General features: G+C 40.4%; 1 long non-coding RNA gene across 1 annotated transcript; it reads left to right on the top strand.

The window, feature by feature from the left end:
• The first annotated feature begins 17411 nt into the window (after positions 1–17411).
• LOC107761070 (uncharacterized) lies at positions 17412–19324 on the top strand. The gene is made up of 3 exons (XR_001642517.2): positions 17412–17827; positions 18005–18131; positions 18253–19324. It is a non-coding gene; the product is annotated as an uncharacterized LOC107761070 (long non-coding RNA).
• Positions 19325–24108: the final 4784 nt, after the last annotated feature.

The following is a 24108-nucleotide window of genomic DNA, read 5'->3' on the forward strand; positions in this document are numbered from 1 at the left end:
AGGGTATAAGGATTCTAAAAATTTAAATTTTACCCGATTCCGATACGTGGGCCCGGAGAGTATTTTGGTCATTTTACCTAATTTCACGTGTTAGCTTAGAATTTATTAGTGGAATCAGTTACTTGAAGTGTTATTTACATTATGCAATTGAATTGAATAGATTTGGGCCATTTGGAGTCGAGTACTCGTGGCAAGAACGTGGTTTCGGGTTGATTATTGAGCCGGTTCGAGGTAAGTGGCTTGTCTAACCTTGTATGGGGGAACTCCCCTTAGGATTTAGTATTACTGATATTTGAAATGCCTTGTACGTGAGGTGGCGAGTGCGTACTTGTGCTAATTATTGAAAATACGGTTTTCTTTAAGTAATTTTTAATTGTGTTTCTTTTCCTGCTTATAGTCCTTGCAATTTAAACATGTTGTTAGCTTAGGGAAGCATGTCTAATTGACTTAAATGCTTTACTTGCTCAAACTGCCTTATTTGGATTATGTGCAGCATGCTAGGCTAGAATTACCTGTTTTACCTTGGTATGGAATTTGAATTGAACTGTGTATTCTTCTTGTTGTTGCTCTGTATTTACTTTGGGACTACGAGACGGTATCTCGGGATATGCCCCTACATGTTTACTTTGGGATTACGGATCGGTATTTCGGGAGATCCCCCTGCACTTTTATATTGGAACTACGGGACTGCACCCAGTAGATTCCCCCAGTAATGGGTATTCATATTTGGGATTACGGATCGGGATTCCGATAGATCCCCGCGCATTATGAGTTGGACTACGGGACGGTATCCCGGGAGATCCACTGGATATATATATTGGGACTACGGGACGATATCCTGGGAGATCTCCGATTGTTATTCCTGAGTTGAACTGTACTCTTTTCCCGTGATTATTTGTCTCTATTATAGTTGTTGTTATTCTTTTTATTCTGTGTTATTTATTGCTGTTGCATTTAGTTATACTGTGTCATTCTATACTATTTTACCTTATATTTCATTTAATCCAGTAGGGCCCTGACTTTCCTCATCACTACCCGACCGAGGTTAGGCTTTGCACTTACTGAGTGTCGCTGTGGTGTACTCATGTCCTTTATGCGTATGTTTTTCATGTGCAGATCCAGGTACTTCAACTCAGATTTATCAACTTTAGACGAGGCACTTTCATTGAGACTTCGAGGTATATCTGCTGTGTCTGCGGACCGAAGAGTCCCTTTCTATTCTCAGTACTAGTATAGCCCTTCTGTATTTTCCTTTTGATAGATATTTCTAGAGTTAGAGCTTTTTATGTAAACTCTTAGCTTGTGATTCATGGGGTTCCGGATTTTGGGAGTGTTAGGTTGAGATTTTGTACTGTTATATGCTAGGCGGCATCTTAAACACTGTTTCACTTTGTTATCTTAGTTTATAATTATTTTCTTTCCACAATTATTTTCTTTTCCGCATTTGTTAGGCTTACCTAGTCGTAGAGACTAGGTGCCGTCACGATAGTTCACGGAGGGCGAACTGGGGTCGTGACAGTGGGACGGTTACAAGTATATGGGTGGTTGGTTTTTAAGAAAGATGTATCACAAAGGTAGAAGTTAAAGGTGGAACAGTGACAGTCGGTGGTGGTGCAGGGGCATGAGAGTGCATATGTGGAGAAATAACAGGTGATGGTTCAAAACTAACAACTGGTTTTCACTTATATTTGGCATAGACTTCTCAATTTTGGATTTAAACCTTGTCGTTGATGATGATTTTGTCTTTGATGGCGTTTGGCTAGGCTTAGTCATGGTAGAGAAAGAACGAAGTGTTTTGCTTTAGTTCTTACTTAGGGTTGGAGAGAAGTAGTGAATTTTGGAGAGGTATCAAAAGCTGGCTTTTAAAAAGAGTAATCCATATTTCACTTGAAGAGAGAGAGAGAGAGACAGAGAGAGAGAGAGACTGATTTGAGTTTTAATAAGACTCTAATAACAGTTACTTTTGACAAACGGACTTTTAGAATTAATAGGAGTTTAATTACTATAGAAGTCGCCCTTCATCCTTGACTTTGATAATAAATAGAAGTGATGCTTACAAGATTAAGGAAATTTGAGAGCAACAATAATTTCAGTTATCAAGTTCTAATGACCTTAGATAAGATGTCACGTACATGATTCAGAGAACCAAATCCTTTGCAATTCTTTAGTTGTTTCTACACTGAAGCTTCAGACACAATAAGTCAATATCATAAGGCACAATCACCAGTCAGACTTTCAGGGCAAATATGTATACTTAAAGCAAGTATGAGACTGAATCAAGCATTTGATACCTCAACCATGTACAACTATAGACCATTTTTCTAGACGATAATTGGGGTTCAACCTAGTGGGAGGTCTTGAATAATCCTAGTTCCAGTTTATTTCTTTCAAAGTGGTCCCTACTTAGTGCCTTAGTAAAAATAACAGCAATTTGATCTTCGGTTTTACCGCAATTTATTGAGATATTTCTCTTTTCAACATTATCTCCGAGAAAATAATGCCTGATATCAATGTGTTTGGTTCTCTTATGCGGACATATATTTTTAGCAATATTTATGGCACTGGTGTTGTCACAAAAAAATAAAGACACAATGAACAAAAATATTACAGTCCCTAAGCTGTTGTCCTATCCATAGCAAGTGTGTACAACAAGATGGTGCAACTACATATTCTGCTTCAGCTGTAGATAGGGCCACTGAGTATGCTTCTTTGCTCCTCAAGACACAAGGCAAGAACTAAAGAAATAAGATGTTCCTGAAGTACTTTTTATGTCAACATGAAAACCTACATAGTCAGTATTAGCATAACCAATTAAGTCAAAGTTATATCCTCTTGGATACCACATACACAAATCTGGAGTTCTTTTAAGATATCAGAGTATTCTTTTGACAGCCTTTAAGTGAAACTCCTTGGTATTTGCCTGATCTTGTACATAACCCCACACTGAATATAATATTAGGCCTGCTTGTAGTGAGATACAACAATGATCCAATTATTCCTCTGTATAATTTTTGTTCCACATTTTTCCCTTCTTTATCTATATCAAGCTTTGTTTCAATAGAATAGGAGTATCAATTGACTTTGAAGAGTACATATTAAATTTTTTCAGGGGTTCTTTGATATTTTTTTGTTGGTGAATCATGGTTCATGGTTCCAAGTGTTTGATCTGTAGCCTAATAAAGAAATTCAACTCACCTATCATGCTCATTTCAAATTCATTACCCATCATTTCAGTAGGTTCTTTGCACATTGATTCATTTGTAGCCCCAAAAATAATCATCCGCATACACTTGCACAATTAGAAGATTGTTTCCTTTATTCTGTAGAAATAATGTCTTGTCCACCTTACCTCTTAAAAAGTCATTGGTTAAGAGGAATTTTGAGAGCCTCTCATATCAAACTCCTGGAGCCTGCTTCAATCCATATAATGCATTGTGCAATTTGAAAACATGATTAGGAAACTCTTCTCTTGCAAAGCCAGGGGCTATTTAATAAATATTTCCTCTTTTAAGTAAGCATTCGGGAATGTACTTTTCACATCCATCTGATATATAGTGAATTCCATATGAGCAACAAAGATTATCAACATTCTTATGGCTTCCATTATGGCTAGTAGAGCAAATATTTTATCATAGTCAATTTCTTCTTCCTAATTGTATCCCTGAACCACAAGTCTGATCTTGTTCCTTGTGATATTTTCTTGCTCATCCAACTTGTTTCTGAAAACCCAAATAGTACCTATAACAATTCTGTTTTTGGGTATTTGTACCAGAGCCAAACCTTTATCCTTTCAAAGTGATTCAGCTCCTTTTGAATGGCCATTATCCAGTCTGGACCCTTTAGGGTTTCCTTTATGTCTTCAGCTCAATTTATGAGAGAATTTCAGTGAGTGCACACAAGTTTCTCAAGGATGATCTTGTTTGTACTTCTGCATATGGATCCAAAATGATATTCTTAAGGGGATGAGAACTTTGGTGTTTCTATGTCCTAACTTGTATACCTTGAGATGGTTCAGGAGAGAAGTGGCCCAAAGGACCAGTGCTAGTATATTCAGCTTCACCTGTATGATTATTGGTTAGTTTTTTTCCTTTTCCTCTTGTTCTTTCTGATCACTTTCACTGCCTTCATGATTACCTAATGCTCCTTCAGGCTGTTATTCAAATACTCCAAAGTTCCTTCTTCAGTGAGCCTTATAGTATTCATCCTACAAACCTTTCTCAGCCATGTTGTTAGATTCATAAAAAATTACATGAACATTTTCTTTCACATGTATAGTTCTTTTATTGAATACTTTGTATGCCTTACTATATGGTGAATATCCCAGGAATACTCCCTTATCACTTCTATCATCAAACTTTCCTAGAACTTCTGTGCCATTTGTGTACAAAGCATTTACACCAAAAACTCTTAGGTGAGAAGTGTTGAGCTTTCTTCGTTGAAGTAACTCATAGAGTGCCTTCTGAAGAATGGGTCTAACCATGTATTTTCTTAACAAGTAGCAAGCAGAATGGGTCCACTGCAATCAGCATGGTCCTACCCATATTTTCTAGAGATCTGTTCTTTCTTTCTATTATCATTTTGTTGTGGAGTTTTTGGTGTAGAGAAATTATGTTCAATGCCATGAATTCTGCATAAGTCAAGAAATTTAGAGTTTTCAAACTCAATTCTATGATATGTTCTTATACTTGATACAAGATTGCCTAGTTTCTGTTGAATCATTCTGACAAACACACAAAATACATCAAAGGTTTCGTCCTTAGATTCTACAAACAAGGTCCATATGTACCTAGAGAAGTCATCAACAATTACAAACACATACTTCTTTCCTTCCTTGTTCTTAACTCTCATTAGTCCACATAGGTCCATGTGGAGAAGTTTTAAGGGTCTGGCGGTACTAATAAATTTCTTAGATTTAAAAGATGACCTTACATATTTACCTCTCAGATATGCATCACAAATATTATAAGATTGTTTGCCTTGAAAATGGTTTTAACAATTATACTTGATTTTGTGGTTCTAAAAATATGTGATTTATTTCAATACTAGTTTTTAGGCAATAGATGCTAAGTGTAAGTAAAGAGAATAAAATAGCCAAACCAATGTTTATGAAGGACTGGGGTCTCGAACTCGATGGAATCAGGGACCTCGGGTCCGATAATAGCAGTAAATGAAGAACAATAAATAAAGAATAATGAGTGGAAAATAATAGAGCTGAAAGACAGTATTGATCGTGAGAAAAGCAGAAAATGTTCTATTGCATTCAATATTCATGTGTGTTACAAAATGAGAACGGTGCCCTTTATATAGGAAGGCGGAATCCCAACATAGTACATGTCTAATAATGACGAGAAAATGCTATTGGTACAGCTGTATAGTGGCTCAGTGCGGATTTGTACTATTCTTGCATACCCGGTCAGCTCTAACCACGTATCCTTGGGAGTTTTCCTGCATTTCCATGACGATTATCGATCTATATTGCTCCGAGATTAACCATAGTGAACATTCAATATACTCCTTCGAGGGACGCACCTCGGGGTCACGCTTCAAATTCTGCTTCAAGCTTCTCGAGGTCGGACGTGGAGTGCCACATTAGCCCCAAAGTCGAACTCCCCAATTTTGGCCGTATACAGATAGTCCTTGCGTTTCTTAGAATGAAATGATAAGAAACGATTTAAATTCTTTGACTCTTCGATTTCCCCATCATGATGCCAATCATGTGTGGTTAGTGATTGATGTGATAGAAAAGACGTGCAAAAGTCATGCCTATACGCTTCTCGAAAAGCTTTAAATCAAAAATGGCAGTTGGCCGTCTCTTTACCTTCTTCAACACGTATGACTTATCCCTCTAAATACCTCAATCCTTTGCTCCTTAAACCTTTACCTTCCATAATGTCCTCAGATCTTTAACAACTGTGTTTATGCGCTCACTTCTTCCTTGTGTTCATCTCTCAGCCGATTTCTTCTTCTCCTTTGTGATTTTATAGCAAAAATGCAAAAACCTCTAAAATTGTTCCCCAACAGGAGAAAGCCCTTCGTCATCATGCTCGTCTAAGAGCAAAACAGTAGTACCACCTCGTATTGAGAAGTGTATTCCCGGGCCTTGTGAAACATCTTCTAATTTCTAGGTCGAAAAATCCTCCTCTGTTCCGAGACGATGCGAACCTATGTCTCGATACATCAGCCTAATAACTGAAACTGAGAAAGTGAAGGCTGACTGCCATTGGGGGGAGGCAGTGCAAGTAGATATTTCTTCACATGAAGAAGACATAACCAAACACAAAGCTGGTTTTCTTAGTGTATACACATATCCTTTCACCTTAGGCTCGGTAGAAGCCTCTTCGCCACCGATAGACCTCGTGATCCTCGATTTCTGCAAGCAATATCGGGTGATGCTTGGACAAATCTATCCATCATTCTGGCACATTGTTTATCTAATTAGGTATTTCTCAAACATGGTCGAGGGGATGCCTTTTACCCTTGATCATTTGATTAGACTATATAAGCCTCGACTCTATCGAGGTGGCCTGATTAAGTTAAAACGTCGATCTCCGAAGGCCTTTTTCGCTAGTATTGATGAGGACAAGGACCGAGGGTGGATGAGCCGCTTTGTCTGAGTTAGGACCTCGGACCTGATCCCTTCTAAGAAAATTCCATTCCCCGAGGAATGGAATATGAAACGTAAGTAAACATATTTTGCTAATCGGATATATTTTCTTGCCTTCGAATTAACTCCCTTCGATGATTCAATTGTCGAGTGGTACCCAGGTGCTGTCAAGAATCTCCCAAGCTGGGTCTGACAACACGATTCGACCTGCCCATATGTGAAACGCGTGTGGCGTGATCTGGCTAAAATCCGTTGGGAGGCAAAAAACCATGGTGAGTTTTTATTTCTATCATACTCGTGCTCCTTAGAGAAGATATCTCTTGATAGTACTCTTACCATTTGTGCTTATGCAGGCCTTGGAGAGGCTGTTTTGATGAGGGAACCCCCTGCCTAGGGAAGTAGATACCCCGAAGCCTGCTAAGGAGAAAAAAGAAAGGAGAAAGCACCAACTGAGTCCCCGAAGCCGAAGAAGGCTAAAGTTCAAAAGCCCGAGGCCGATCCAGTGACCTTAACTCGAGAAGCGGCCAAAAGTTCTCATGCCGAGGGTGAAGAGAATGATGACTACCTACTAGTGGGAAAAGGAAACATTGTTGCTTTGAAGTCTATTGAGTCGAAGGTGGCTGAGCCGGAGGCTGCTGGAACGGAGGCCACCGAGGTGGTCCTGACTCGAGCTAAGGGAATTGTTGAGGGGGGCTCAGAGAAAGTCCCCGGGCTGACCAACGACCAAAACACATCGGGTGCCGAAGGGCACTTAGTTAATGAACCCGAAGAAACCCATAACAAAGCCCATCGAAGAAGGAAGAGGGCCCCAGTTGAACCGCTCGAGGTTATCAATGTAGATGAGTCTCTGCCGGGACCATCATTCTCTCTTGTGAAAATACGGGATGCCCAAGATATGGAATCTCCGGCCGTGGGGGCATCCATCGGAGAGAAGGATATTTTACCGTAGTCAAGGAAAGCCCCGATATCGATGCCTCATTGATTTTTGAAGAAGCCGAGAAGCTTCAAAAATAGGTAATCTTGACTTGACCACTGTATTTTGAGTTTCGATTGTTGCTTTTCTAACTCCTTTCCTTTGCGTTTTTAGGCCTTGATACTCTTCAAACAAGCTTTTTCCAAGTTACAAGCTGAGTTGGCTCACTGTAAGGACGAGTTTAGAAATCTCATTTCTGAGTTGAACGGGCTTACAACCCTTTATGCCAAAAGGGAGGGGGAGCTAGATGACCTTCGAGCACATTTGAAGAGGATGTCTCGAGGGCGGGCCAATCTTGATAAGTAGGTAATACGACCTTCGTGGGCTTACCTTTGTGCTTTAGTCAATTGAGCGTTTTAATGCCTTAGTTTGATTCTTTTAGCTTAAGCAAAAAAGATGACCTAATGCGAGAGGAGCTTAACGTCGGAGATACTGAAATCCTTGGGTTGAAGCAACGCATGGATGAAGTGGCCTCCGATAAAGAAACTCTTTGAGAGAAGCTGATCTCGGTTGGGCGCGAACTCCAAGGGGCAAGGGGAGAAAGTCGTAAGTACAAAGATCTACATGCTGAATCAGTTGCTGAGTTGTCCCAGATTAAGTCTGAGATCGACGAGCTCATATCTTCATATTAGGATGATGCTGCCACTGCAAATACTTAGGCTAAGACAGTATCTACTGAGGCCAAACTCAAACTAGTTCGAGCCCTTGACCATGCTCGATGGGAATCTCGAAGGCAGGCTCTCGAGGAGATACATGCAAAGGGTTTCGACTTATCCGATGAGATCGAGAGAGTGAAGGCCTTAGAGGAAGAATCAGCGACATTTCTTACTTCTGATGAGGATTCGGCTAGTGGCCCAGAGAGCGGTGAAGATGAAGAAGAAGTCCTCGAGGGGGAAGAAGTCGTTGATGACCAGGGTGTCGAGGGTCAAGCTGTCGAGGGCGCAGCTCTTGAGGGAACTTCATCCAACCAAGTGACTCTGGCCGAGGATTAGGCTTAATTATTTTTTCTCGGCTCCACATGGGAGCTTTGTAAATATACTTTGCGGCCTCCATTATAGGAAAGGATCCTTTTGTTTCATCTTTGTATACATTTCCATCTTGCCTTTGTCTTTGCCTTTGTGGTTTAATTTTTGTTGCTTGTCGATGATTAGTCCGATGTGTTGAACTTAAAATACAAAACCCTTAGGTTTTTGGTGCTTGATAGGCGAGCAATAATAGGTGACCACTTAAGGTCTGATTTTTTTACCTTAGCTCAAGGTTTTCAAGCCTGAACTTAGATGAGGTCTCGAGCACAGCGTGCTTTGGCCTTTGAGTTCTTTTAGATATCGACCCTTAGCTTTTAAAACATCAGCCTTTCGGCTCTTTTTAGTTTGTCCTTTAGGCTCTGACAAATCGGCCCTTAGGCTCTTTTTAGGTTGGCCCTTAGGCTCCTACAAATTGGCCCTTAGGCTCTTTTTAGTTAGGGTCGATGCAACCTCTAATATGGCTATAGTTTTCCCTCATTTTGGCTAAAGACTTTTGAAGTCTTGTTATGCCTTGGCATGTTTTATGTTCGTCTGACTCTTCGACGGCTTAAACGAGAACCTCGATTATGAGTCGATATGTGACGATAGCTGAGTACCTCAGGAGGTTCGCTCGAATGCTGAGTTTTCAAAACCTTCTCATCGAAGGCTGATTGTTTTCGAAGCCTATTTATTGTTCGGAGCTGATATTATCAAAGCTTCTTTGCTTATGTCGAGGGTAGCCTAATTAACCAGTTCTTTTCAAAGTATTTTTGAAGTATTTTAAGGCCTTTAGTTTTATAGCGGCAGTCAGACGTCTCCAAGTCGCGTAAATTTAGTCGTATCTTTTTAGTTCAACAGTAGTCTTTATGTTTGGCCGTAGCCTTTAGTCCCCAGGTACTGTGACCTTGGTGTCTATGTTGAGGGTATGCCTTTTAGGGGTCTTACAAGTTCGAATATATAGCCTTGGCCTTAATATTGAGGTTATGCCTTTTTAAGGCCTTATAAATTTGAATACGCCTCGTTGAGGTCTTATAAGCTCGGTATTGCCTCATTGAGGCCTTATAAGTTTGGGCATTCCTCGTCGAGGTCTTACAAATTCGATGCTGCCTCACTGAGGTCTTACAAATTCGAGTTTTTGATGGCTTTGATGAGCTGACTGTCGATGGTAGTCCCCGAGTGTTCGAGGATTTTTTGGCCCTTGAGCCATTTTGTGTGAAAGTAGTAAAAGTCTTTAAGGCACTACGACGTTTTGACAAGAAGAGAGGCTTCTTTGATTACTTGATATATGTGCACATGTTCTTGCCTTCGGAGGCCCGATTGTTCTACATGGATTCGGTTCATTCGACCATTTGGCCCAATACAATATTTTCCTATCGAGGTCCCCTTAGGCATAACTCGATTTTTTCAAAAAGATAACCTCCGATGGGGATTCCCCCCCCCCCAACTATTCGAGGCTGATTGAGAAGGAGCCTTGAATACTTGTTGAGTTCTCCTTAGGTAGCATATAGATGTTGCGAAGAAGGTGTATTGTTAAAAGACATATTGACAATAAGGTTTTAATTTCCGAGATGCACTTATTAATGCAAGAGCTAATTTTTCTAAGTATGGATAACTTCGACTTACATAATAAACAGGGAATTGCGTACCTTGTTCTTCCCGAACCAACACACCAATTACTGCTACTTCGGATACGGCCAGATACAAGTACAGTGTTTCATCTTTCTTCGGGGTATGGAGCAAAGGCGGGTTCGATAGATACCACTTTAATTCCTCCAAAGCATGTGGGCATTCCGGAGCCCACTCAAAGTTGTTCTTCTTCTTGAGCAAGGAGAAGAAAGGATGACTCCGATCTGACGATCTTGAGATGAATCGGCCTAAGCCCACTATCCACCCGGTCATACGCTGCATGGCCTTCACATTGTTCACCACTGTGATTTCTTCAATGGCCTTGATTTGGTTGGGGTTGATCTCTATACCCCTATTCGACACCATGAAGCCCAAAAATTTGCCCGATCCTACTCCGAAGGCACATTTCTCGGGGTTGAGCTTCATGTTGTAGCTTCTAAAGATATCGAATGTTTCTTGCAAATGTGTCAAATGGTCCTCTGCGCGCAGGGACTTAACTAGCATGTCATCAATGTAAACTTCCATAGATTGGCCTATTTGATGTTTGAATATCTTATTAACTAGAAGTTGGTACGTAGCTCCGGCATTTTTTAGCCCAAAGGGCATTACATTATAACAGTATGTACCACACTTCGTGATGAACGAAGTCCTTTCCATGTCCTATAGGTTCATTTGCATTCGATTATACTCGAAGTAGGCATCGAGAAAAGTGAGGATCTCGTGGTTGGCCGTGGCATCGATCAAGTGATCAATATTGGGCAATGGGAATAAGTTTTCGAGGCATGCTTTATTGCATCTATGTCATGTCTAAATGGGACTAAGCAAAGCAATCAATGTTGTTAATAAGAAATTGGATGAGTTCTTTCCAGAGTTTGGGGGTTAATACCGTTCCTAGGCATACCTTTCGATCTGGAAGATGCTCGGTCAAGACGGTATATTCGAGTTCTTCGACCGTTGATTTTGTTACATCCGACTCCTCGGGGTAAATGAAGGTTCGAGGAGTGGGGAAGTCTTTTTTGTCATCTTCATTCGAATGCTCACAGACCACCTGTTCCTCGGGGGTCAGCCTGTTTCCTGACTCATCCTGGACGAGGAGAGTCGATGTTGGTGCCATGTCATTTACCGCGAACATCTCCTTTTCTATATGTTATTCTCCGTACACCATTTTTATGCCATCCTTTGTTGGGACTTCATCATCTGATGAAGATTTGAAGGTACCACCCTCATGTCCTATATCCACAGCCTTCCAAGTAAGCCATTATATTTCATGTCACCTCCGATGATGTGAAACTTGGTATCTTGGATTGTATCGGCCACGTTGACTGGGAGGATGATCTCGCCATCCTTCAGTTATCTTGCTCGCCATGTTGAATCCATTGAGGACTCGAGAGTCTGGTACGATCTAGACGAGCAATCCGAGCTGCTCCACCACCCTCGACCTGATTATGTTGGTCGAACTACCTGGGTGCACCAACACACATTTAATTTGAAATATATTCAAAAGAAAATAAATTACTAATACATCATTATGAGGCTTGAGACAAGGTCTCGATGTCCTCTTCGCTGAATGTGAGAGCATCCTCTAGTATGTAACCACGAGTTCGCCTTTCCCTGGTGATGAATATTTTCATTCGCTTGACAACGGGTCCTTGTGGGGCATCGGCCCCTCCAATGATCATGTGGATGATGTGCTATGGTTCTTCTTGTTCGTTCTTCCTATTCGCCTCTATTTCTCGAAATTGGATTTTAGCTCGGTCGCTGGGGAACTCTCGAAGGTGCCCTTCGCTGATCAGTCGGGCTACCTTTTCTCGAAGCTGTCTACAATCCTCGGCCCTATGACTATGAGTGTCGTGATATTTGCATGGCAAGTTAGGGTTCTTTTGTGAAGCATCTGATAGTATGGGTTTTGGCCACCTGGTATCTTTGATTTTACCTATGGCCAATACGATATCCGAGACATCAACATTGAAGTTGTACTCAGATAACTGGGGTTCCTCCACTGGCCCAGTGTGCCTATCGAACCCAGCTTTACTCATAAGTCCTAGGGAATTTTGACCTTGTTCTATCCTTCGATTGACTCGAGGTGTGTTACACCTCGGGGCGTTTCTTCGATCTTCTACATACGGCTGGTATCTTTCCTTGTTTGGCCTCGGCTCCCTTCCTATAAACCTTTGTTCCTTTGTTAAGAGTCTACTAGGAGATACTGAGCCCGAGGGGGCTTCTAATTGGTCATTTTTGACCCTGATCTTCGATTGATACCTGTTGTAAGTGTCTGTCCAGGTCACGGCGGGATATTTGATCAAATTTTGCTTTAGCCGCTTTGAAGCTATCGAGCTTCGTTCGTTCAAGCCCTGAGTAAAGGCTTGCACTGCCCATTCATCGGAGACCGGTGGTAATTCCATTCCCTCAGCATCTCGTTCTCCATTTGTTTGATTTTGAAGACATTAGACTTCCTTACAGCAACCTTGATAGCACCGGCGTGTGCCTTCAGAAAAGAATCTACCAACATGGCAAATGAATCTATCGAGTTCGGGGGTAGGTTGTGATGTCGCGCCATGGCCCCATTTGACAGTGTTCTCCGAATTTCTTCAGCAAGACGGATTCAATCCTGTCATCCTTTAAGTCATTCCCTTTTACAGCACAAGTATAAGCGGTAATGTGCTCATTGGGGTCTGTGGTCCCGTTATATTTCGGGATATCGGGCATTCTAAATTTCTTTGGGATGGTCTTCAGAGCCACACTTGATGCGCACGAACTTCTTTGAATCTACACCCTTCAGAATCGGGGGTGCACCCGGGATTTGATCTCCACCTTTTTATCGTTAGCCTCTATCTTCTTTTCTCCTGATTCAATCCTTCTGGTGAGCTCCTCGAGCATCTTTATAATAGTGGGGTCTACTGCTAACCCGTTGTTACTCGATCTCTCTGGTGCCTGCTCGACCTGAGGAGTTGTTTCTAGTGCTGATGTGCTTAGAGTTTTTGTTGACTTTGTAACTGAGCAATAGCCACTTGTTGCGTTTGTAACATCTCAAAAACGACTTGAAGGCTAACTTCTCTTTCCTCCTGAGCTGGAGTCCCCTATGCTTCATGTTAGTTTTCCCCGCACACACTTCCGTTGATATGAGAGCTCACATCGATATGTGCAGCTTTGCGTGAGCCCATGTCGATGAGGATTTGTGCTGGTGTCACCCCATGGTTTTGCGGTGGTACACCAGCATTTGCACCGCTCTCTACATGAAGCCCAATACTATTGTTTTCGTGCGCATTTGTTGAGTTAGACATTTTTTGAATTGAAATCAAAGATTCTTGGACAAGAAAAATGCTGAAGAATGACTTCTGTTCTTAGAAAACTAGCACCAAAACAATCACTATTATTTTTAGCCCCAAGGTGGGCGCCAAACTGTTTACCTTGAAAAAGGTTTTAACAATTATACCTGATTTTGTGGTTCTAAAAATATGTGATTTATTTCAATACTAGTTGTTCGGCAATAGATGCTAAGTGTAAATAAAGAGAATAAGATAGCCAAACCAATGTTGTTGAAGGACTGGAGTCTCGAACTCGACAGAATCAGGGACCTTGGGTCCGATAATAGCAGTAAATGAAGAACAATAAATAAAGAATAATGAGTGGCAAATAATAGAGTTGAAAGACAGAATTGAGTGTGAGAAAAGCAGAAAATGTTCTATTATATTCAATATTCATGTGTGTTACAAAATGAGAAGGGTCCCCTTTATATAGGAAGGGGGTATCCCAACATAGTACATGTCTAATAATGACGAGGAAATGCTATTGGTACAGCTGTATAGTGGCTCAGTATGGATTTGTACTATTTTTGCAGACCCGGTCAGCTCTAACCACGTATCCTTGGGAGCTTTCCCGTCTTTCCATGATGATTATCTATCTATACTGCTCCGAGATTGACCACAGTGAACCTTCTATATGCTCCTTTGAGGGACGCACCTAGGGGTCGCACTTCAAATTCTTCTTCGAGCTTCTCGAGGTCGGACGTGGAGTGCCACATTAACCCCAAAGTCGAACTCCCCGATTTTGGCGTATACAAAGATGCAAACTTGACTTTTGGTAACCCAAGGACCATGTTCTTTATTGCCAGCTTGTTGAGTTGAGACAGACTGGCATGTCCTAGAATTCTATGCAACAGTAGTGGATCATCTCCTACATTAGCGTGTATGTTCATTTTGAGGAAGAGACATAATAGATATCCAGTAGACATTGTTATGTCTCTTGCCTTTTAGAACAATTTCATTAGTATCCAGCTTAGTGATAGTAAAAATTGTTGAACATTACCTTTATCACACATTTGACAAATATTGAGGATATTATGCTTGAGTCCCACTACATAGTATACATCTTCTATAGCATGAGAGAGTGATTTACCAATTTTACCAATATCTATTATTTGTCCTTTCTTACCATTTTGAAGGGGCACATTCCATCCTTTGAAGGTTGTCGGTGAGAGAAAATTCTTCTTTTTACCACTCATATGTCTTGAGCATCCACTGTCTAGGTACCAATCTTGATTGCTTCCTCCCACTATAGCTTGCAATATAAATCACAGATTAGTCTTGGGAACCTAGACAAACATGGGTCTTTTTTTGTTTTAAAAAGGATGAATCAAATCTCTTTTTGCCCAACAGGGAAGAGTATTAATTGTCCTTTTCTTATTGACCTTAATCCACTTAGCTTGAACAAAAGGAGTGTTTTTATTCTATTGACACATGTTTAAGTAATCTAAAAGTATTTTTGAACTAAGCATGAATTAAGGCAGCGAATTGTCTCAGAAATGTCCCACCTTCCCACAGTGAGTGCACATCTTATTGTCAAAGATTCCTATATACTTAGGATCAAACCTAGGTACAAGTTTCTTATATCCAATTCCTGATTTATTGCTGCAATTTTTATTTAGCCAACTCAATGCATCAGAAGATCTATGTCTATAACTTTGACTTTTAGGTTCTCTTGTAGCACTTTATTCCTACAGTCAGCATTACACAAACTATTTTTGAGCTCTTTCAGATCCTTTTCAGGATTATTTTGCAGATCACTCATTATTCCATTCCCATTAGCAGAAGTTTGCTGCTCATTATGAGAAGTGAGTTCAAGGACTTGGTTTTTAAGATTCTTGATATGTCCTTCAAGATCAGTTTTGCTTGATTCAAGATTTTTAGAATCAAGTTTAACACATGAAAGGTTGCTTAGTATATTTTCTTTGAAGTCTGCTTTATCGTTATCAAGATTTGCTTTATTAGCTTCCACATGATGCTTTGTTATTTTCGATCAAATATTTTCTTTCTAAACTGTTGTAATTATACTTTTGTTGAGCTGAGGATTTATCAGATATAGTCTTTCTACTTTCACAAAGTAGGGGTAAGGTTTGCATACGTGTACACTACCCTTCTTAGACCTCACTTGTGAGACTATAATGATATATTGTTGTTGTTGTTGTTGTTGGCATTCTTTATCATGGCCTAAAATTTTACCACATGTGTTATGATGACACCTAATCTCTAAGACAAGGTAAGACAATTACTTACAATAATTAGGTCAGTTAAACCATAATAGTTTAAAATAGAGTTTAATATGAATACCAAAACAAAAGTGAAATAAGTCTAAGAGGAAATAATCATAACAATCTACCAATAATAGATAATACAGAGTCACAAACTCTAGTTGAATACGAGGAAAGATATAAAAGATCGGAATACTATATTGTTTAAATAACAAGCTGACAGTACAATTAAAGGAAACGAATCCAACAAACTATGACGATCAAGTAGCTCTCTACCTTGAATTCTTGCGATAAATAAACTAACTCTGCCTGAGTCCGATATCGCCAATATCTCTATCTGCACTACCTATCAAGACTAACCTCGCTGGAGTAGTGATGAGGTAAAAGTCAAGACACCTACTAGTCAAAATAACTTGTATAGCATAGAAGTATAAATCTAATAATTAAAGCAAGAATTAGAAAATGGAAACAAGAATAAACATGTAATATAAACAGCAAGTAATAATAACACCGTGAAAGTACTAGTGAAACCAAATAGGGAAGACAAATAACAACCATTTAATCAAGTTTTTTTAACACAGATTTCGCAACGAAATTACTCCGAGATACCTCATCTCATAATCACAAGTCATGGGTCTCAACCCACAAACCATATGCTCACGGCAACTTGTAATCACATCTCTAATCATGAACGCACGGACAACTCACGTGCCAAATATAACAACTAAATTTCGCTCCTGAAAAATAATAATCAAAACAAGAAATATAGCGACAAATATTATATATTCTATTTCAAGTGATGGGGTTAAAATCTCTAGAAAGTCTCTAAAATCTTAAGAGAATTAGTTCTTTGATTCTTCTCCTCATGGACGATGGTTCAAGAGCTTGAGAGCTTGATCTTGAACTTGACGAAATTCAGATTTGTAGTAAGTCACGAACAATTTGAAGGTCGTCACGAACCAGGATTTGGTGTTGGATTATCACGAACGGAAGATTTAAAGTTGTCCGCCTATGATTTGAGTTCGCCTTTGGAATTTGATCACACACGACGATTGCAGATATGGATGGAAACCTTGATGCTATTCTTCATAGCTTCTTTTGCCTTTTCTTCTGCTTACTTGCTTATCTTAACCTTCTCCTTTGACCCTTTTATAAAGGTGGGGTGGGGGGGCGGGGATGGAGTAATCTCCAAGAAAACCTTAGTGGGCCATTGGGCTTGAAGCTCATGGGCCGACCCATTTGATAGAAGACCAACTATGTGCTAACCAAATAGAATATTGGGCTTTTATCTAAATCAATTTCATTAGATTTAAATAATTGACCCGATCATATTAGCCCATAATATTTATTTTGATTAGTATATATTTAATTTATGATAAAATCTAAATTTCTTATGGATTTAAATTTAGTAAAATTTTAATTGTCTACAAATGCCCCCTGCTTCAAGGCTTGTCGGAGTGTAGGCTTGTCGAAGTCAAAGAAGAGATTTGAAGCACCGAGGAAAATAATGTCCTTTTCTGAATCACTTAACCAAACAGTCTGACGTATCAAAGTGAACCATCTTGTTTCGTTCTTCATTCCAGAGAAGAATTTAGTTGCGCCATCTACATAAGTAAATACCATGATAACCATGTTGCATCTTGACTGCTTACTTGCTATGTGAATTAACCATCAATGTGAAACTAAGCATCAGTAATAAACATGGCTGACTTGCCTTTTATGAAAACAAAGAGATGAACTTAAATTTATTAAGTCAAACCCATTTTATGTAGGACCAAGTAAAGAGTAGCAAACTTGGTAGGAATTCTCCTGTACTTTTTTGAACCAAGAACACTTCTCTTTCCCGATCCATAATTGCCTCATATTCATTTTTATTACTTCTAAGGCTTCCCAAATCCTGATCAACAAGGAATTATTCTTTCCTTGAAAGGAAAATTCTTGTAGGTCAAGAGAGCACAACCTCCTTGAAAAAGCTATAAATAGAAGTGTTCCCCAAGAATTCTTCATCAATGCTTCCTCCGATTTTATTTTTCCGTGGGCAAGAGTTTAGCTTGAGAAGATTACTTATCGCTTTTGGCCTCTTTCTTTCCTACGTGAGCAATGGCTTTCTTTTCTTATTCTTTTTGTAAACCATCAACTTCAATGATTGTACAAGAGGAATATACACTTCCTATGACTGCTAGCCATTGCCTCATGAAGGGGAGTGTGTAATTTAATTGCTATGGTTGCAAAATAATGTTTCAAACTGACACTTTTCTTCTTTATTGCAGAAGTTGTTCGGGACCTCCAGCTTTGCACGTCTGTGGAAAACAATTCCTATCTCATTGTAGGAGCGTCAAAATTGCGAGCCGTTAGATTTTCCAAAAACTGGACACAAAGTTCTGCAATATATCAAAGGTTTGAATCAAAATTCGCTCTACACTGTCTCAAATAAATTCTTAAATATTCACTTCAGATTCTGCCATGCTCGATTTCTAGCTTTGTGCGTCTTCACCGAAAAATTCATGTCTTGATTTAGGGACATCGAAATCACGAGCGGTTTGCTTTGACAGAAGCTAGACTTTCAGAGCTACGATATGTATGAGGATCACAATAAGATTATCCCTAGATCTTCCCAGATATTTATCAGAATTCAAGAAACAAGTTTCGACATGCCAGTTCATCCAGCTTTGCATACTCTCGTCGAAAAATTCATATCTCGAGATAGGAGTGTCAGAATTGTAATCCACTTGATCCTGTAAAAACCAGGTTTCAGGACCTATATTCACTCCAAAGATTGAAGCTCAGTACACTCTGGAACGACCCGCACAATTATTCGAAGTCGACACTACAATCTGCACATTGTGCTCAAACATTGTGACTTGGGCAGCATATCCTCGTTGTTTTGCAGCTTCGGCAAGAGAAAGATTTGGGCGTCCCCATCCTTGTGACTTTGGCGACAAAGGTATATGAAGGACCTCTCTTTGCAGCCTTTGGCGAGAAAGTCCATGGCGAGTTCTCTGTGGCAGATCACGTGAAGAATTACATGATCAACGCAATCTTTCTTTCTTTTTTTTTTTTTTTTTTTTTTTTTTGTAGGCGAAGAGGTGCATGGAACTTTCTATCCATTGAGTCTTGGCATGGATGACTTCTTGAAACTTAACGAAGAAGTTCACGGCTTTGATGGAATAATCTTTGGAGCATTACTTCCTTCAAGATTTGGTGGAGAAGTGCATGTCACAATGTTCACCATCTATATTAGAGCGCCCTGTCATTGACACCGGTACTTGCTGCTGAATTAAAGATCCATGTCGTTGATACCGATAAATTAAATAGGACCAAAAGCTTCGTGCTGTAGTCACCGAGGGCTCCAGAACCTTTTCTCTTTTGCTGCAGAAGCTGTCCAGGATGGCCATCTTTGCGAATCTGTAGAGAAAACAACCATATCTTGTTGTAGGAGAATCATACTACAAGCCGTTTGATCCTTTTGAAACTACACTTCAAATACTTCATCATATCAAAATTTTGGGGCTAAATTCCTTCTCTAGCTTCTCATGTATTCTTTTGAATTTTCGTCTCAGATGTTGCCGCGCTCGACTTTACAGCTTTGTGCACCTTCATCAAAAAATTCATATCTTGGTGTAGGAATGATCGAAATCAAGAGCGGTTTATGGTTCCAAAAACTAGACTTCTAGAACTAGGACATATTTAAAAACAAGAATCATAACGTATCTTCTCAGATATTTGTTAGAAGCTAGGAAATGAGTAGCTGGCTCCTTCAGCTTTGTGCGCCTTCACCAAACAATTAGTATCTTCCTCTAGGAACGTCAAAATCGCAAGCCTCTTGATTGTACTGATTCTAGACTCAAAGGACTACAACATATCAAAATTTCACCCCGAAACACCTTCAGGATCGGATGGAATTAATTTCTGAAGTTGATCAATGCATTTGGCCTGCTGATCTCACTACTTTGTGCACTCTCGGTGAAAACGTCATATATCGAGATAGGAGCGTCCAAATCAAGTGTCGTTTGTGCCATTAAAAAGAAGGCTATGATAGATACAATATATACAAAGCTCAATGCTCCACCCTCTTTGATCCAGTTAGAGTAAATCTTTGAATCAAAGGCCAAAATTGGGAGGAGTATTAGGGCAGCATACTTCTTTTTCTTTTTTGCATGTTTGGCGAGAGAAAGGTTGGTGCCTCCTCATCCTTGTGGTTTGGTGTCAAAATTACATGGAGAACTTCTGTTTGTAACCTTTGGCTAGAAAGTCTGTGGGGCATCCCTCACCTTCAAGCTGCGTGGGATAACTCCTTCTTCCAACTTGGTGAAGAAGTTCATGAGCATCTCATCCTTCAAGCTTTGGCACGAACAACCCCTTCTTGCAACTTGGTGAAGAAGTACATGGAGTGTTCTATCCTTCATGATCTGATATGGAATAACCCCTTCTTTCAACTTGGTGAAGAAGTTCATGGAGCTTCCTATTTTTCAAGCTTTGATGGAACAATCTGTGGAGTATTCCATCCTTCAAGATTCAGTAGAGAAGTGTACGTCACAATGATCACCATCCGTATTGAAGCGTTGCATTGCCAACATTGTGGGGTGCACTTCTTTTTCTTATCCTGCATGTTTATAAATAAGCACAACCTGTCTCTTATTGGTGGGGAACCACTTGGTGTCTCTTCTTTACAATTGCGTGACTCCGGCGAGATACTAGTTGGTATGCCACCTTCCTCGAAGAAGTATATTTCACGTCTCCTCCTTGAGGCTTGATAAAAACACACATGATGCATCTCCTCCTTGCAACTTGGCGAGAAGGAGGTTTGGAGAGACCATAAACCATCCTGGTAGGTGAACACGTGGCGCATCCCATCCTTCATCCTTGTGGCGATGAATTTCACGGAGTGACTCAACCTTCATGATTTGGTGTTGAACCAATTCTTCGTTCAGTTTGGATAAGTCCATGGGGAATCCTATGCTTCAAGTTTTGATGTAGAACAACCCCTTCTTGTAACTTGATGAAGAAATCCATGAAGTGTCCTAACCTCCAAGCTTTAGCATAGAACACCGTCTTCTTGTAATTTGGAGAAGAATTTTATGGAGCATTCCATTCTTCAAGCATTAGAGTAGAACAAGCTCTTCTTGCATATTGGAGAAGAAGTGCATAAAATATTCTTTTCACAACTCCATGAAATGATACATATAATGCTCCATTTTTGTAGCCTCGAGAGAGCATCGTCAGCTTTTCTTTGTCATCGTGACAAAGTAGATTTTTTTTAAAAAAAATTATGTGAATGAACTTCGAACAAAATTTTAAGTAACCTACGTACCTCCGCAAAGAGGATCAAGTCATTACGTAGTTCAAAAGAAGTATAAGTTTTTTTTTGTATGCAGTTTATACTCGTGCAGACAAGGAGTATAGCAACTTGAAGACTTTGCTCAAATTTGAATAGCTTTACATCTTGAAGACTTACTTAATTTGAAGAGCTTTGCATCTTGAAGACTTTGCTCCATTTGAAGAGCTTCACAACTTGAAGTCTTTTCTCTAATTTGAAGATCATTGCAACTTGCCTTTGCTCGATTTTGGTGAGCTTTGAAACTTGAAGACTTTGCTCAAATTTAGAGAGCTTTGCAAGTTGAAGATTTGGCTTGAATTTGAAGAGCTTCGCGTTGAAGTCTTTGTTTACCGTGAAAATGGTAATAACAACTAAATTTGATTATGGGACGCTAAAAATACGTGATCTATTTTTATGTTGGTTTGTTAAGCAGTTGATGCTATGTATGTAAGACTTAGAAATGAAATAATAGTTAAGGATAGGGCGATAATCAAACCGTTGGGCCAATTATCGAGGCGTCGAGCTTGCTGATTCAGGGCCTCAAGGTCGATTCCGGAGCTCGGCAGAGAGCTATCAAGGGGGTTCGAAATACGGCTAACAGTTATAATAGAATTAATGGAGGCTCTTTATGGTGAATGATAAGCAATAAATGATGAACAAATATGAAGATAATAAATGAAAGCAATAATATCAAAAGAATATGTTAGAGGCGAAAGAGAATGTTCTTGTATATTTCGTATGGAGCAATTGGAGCAACAGTAACCCCTTACAAGGTGACAAGGATCCTATTTATATAGGAAGGGAATCCTATCATAGTAGAACAAGCATTAATTACAAAGATACGGAGATGTGACAACTAGATGACACCCTAATTCGGGTCTTAGACTAGTCCACTAGGCTTTGTCAGTCCTAACCGTACGCCTAGGGAGCTTCACATTCCTACCATCGCCGAGGTCGTCGTTATCCTTAGTTCGAGTGTCAACGAGCCTCGAGGGAGGGTACTCGGTTTGTGGTCTCGAACCTTTGAGGTGATTTTCTGAGATGCCTTAACAACGAGAAATTGGCCTCTCTAATTTTTCCGTATACAGATAGTCCCCGTGTTTCTTAGAGAGAAGTGACAAGAAACTATTTTGACATCTAACTCTTCGAGCTTCCTATGATGGCATCATACTGATGGCATCAACTTGTGACGTAAGCCTTTGCGATAACTAGGGCGTCTCATGGACTTGTCTTTTTAGTGTCATTAAATGCGCTGTCGATTCCCATTCTTCAAAGTGACAGTACCGTCGTCGACTCGATATCCAATAATGCATTGATTGCACCTGTCGATCCATCTTTCAAAGGCATTGTTGGCATTGTTGGCCATATTATCATCCCCTATAAATGGGGCCTTCCGGTATTATCTTTTTATCCAAGTGCTTTTTAACATCTTTTTATTCCTTTCTTCCCATTATTCTCCTACATTGCTACCTACCATGTTTGGGGTCTATGGCCCTTCGCCTGAGCTTTCTTTCATTAAGCGAGATTATACTATCTCGTCGCTGTTGTTGTTGGCTCGAGACTATGAGATAAGTAGGCTGATCTCTTCCATCTTGGGAAGGACTATACACCGCTGCTCATAAGTGTGCTCGATTATACACCGCTGCTCGCCTTTATACCCCAGTTTGGTGTGGTACTTCACCCCCGATCGTTAGCTTGCATGGCTCAATGTCCCAAGAAGTGGATTCAAAGTAGCCATGCAAGTAAGGCCGACGCTCGCCAAGTCTCTTACTGGTCCGAGGTTCTCTTGGCCGATGAGGGCCCTCGTCCTTTGGTGGGCTATGGCATTTTTTCATCTCCTGCTACTTCTCCACTTTCCACCTCTGCATCTTCTCCATTGAAGACATTACTTTGGAAGACCGAGACGACCCCCCCCCCCTCGAGGCGGTGGTGGTAGAAGATACTGTCGCTTAGGACGCATACCCGAGGGGATGACGCTCGAGAATTGATTAGACTCTAGGCTTCTCTTGCATATGTACCTTCTTTGCTTTTTTGTTTCTATGTAAGGACCCCTCATGGGCTTTTGTAATCATATGCAAGGACCCCTCGAGGGATCTTGTAATCAAGTGTTTTCTAATTATAAAAATGTTTTCCCAGTTTTGTCTTCGATGTTTGCTATATTTCCTTTTATTTGCGTTTGTGGAGACTCTGAATGCATGATTCTATCGGCTACTGTCAATGTCAAACCCATATGCGGATGTTTTTCTCGACCTTTGATTGACTAAAATGACCTTCCGTGAAACCCTTCTTCATCCCTTGGGTCAAGCCTGAATTGGACCGATAAGCTCGGATCATCGGGCCCCTTAATTCGAGTCGAATAAAAGTAATGATTCGAACCTTGAAACCGTGATTTATCACTTAGGCTCTACGGTAAAATTTGAGGAGAAATTTGCTCGGAGGCCTGTGGATAGGGACTACCTTTGATCTTTCAAGGGCAGTCCCCAAGTGGAGGTTCGTTCAAATCCGGACCACCTGGAAACTTGCTTTGAGCTTAGTGTAAATAGCCTTAAGGCGCTGTAGATAGATCTTGAAAGAGGGTTTGTCCGATCTCAGATGGTGTCCCGGGGGCAAGCCCATACGTGTAAAGCCTGAGTATTTATTTTCTTGGAGCCTAACTTTTTTTTGATGGAGGTCCTCGAGGTCGGGCACCACCTCGGGACTGGTGATGATGTCGTTGCCCTTTTAGACCCTAACTTCTCGCTGATGAAGGTCCTCGAGGTCGGGTACCACCTCAGGACTGGCGAAGGTGCTTTCGGCTTCCTAGAGCCTAACTTCTCCCTAATAAAAGTCCTCGAGATTGGGTACCACCTTGGAACTGGCGAAGGTGTTATTGCCTCCCTGAAGCCTAATCTTTTTCTGATGGAGGTCCTCAAGGTTGGGTACCACCTCGGGACTGGCGAAGATGACATTGGTCAGTGTACCTACTTGACTTTGAGACAGGCGGATCGTCGTCGTTTCTTCCATGTATAAATAGGATTGCTTCTGCTCTTTTGGAGATCTCACCATTTTAAGCAGTTG

This window comes from Nicotiana tabacum, chromosome 5, assembly GCF_000715075.1.
Source record: "Nicotiana tabacum cultivar K326 chromosome 5, ASM71507v2, whole genome shotgun sequence".
Lineage (NCBI taxonomy): Eukaryota > Viridiplantae > Streptophyta > Magnoliopsida > Solanales > Solanaceae > Nicotiana > Nicotiana tabacum.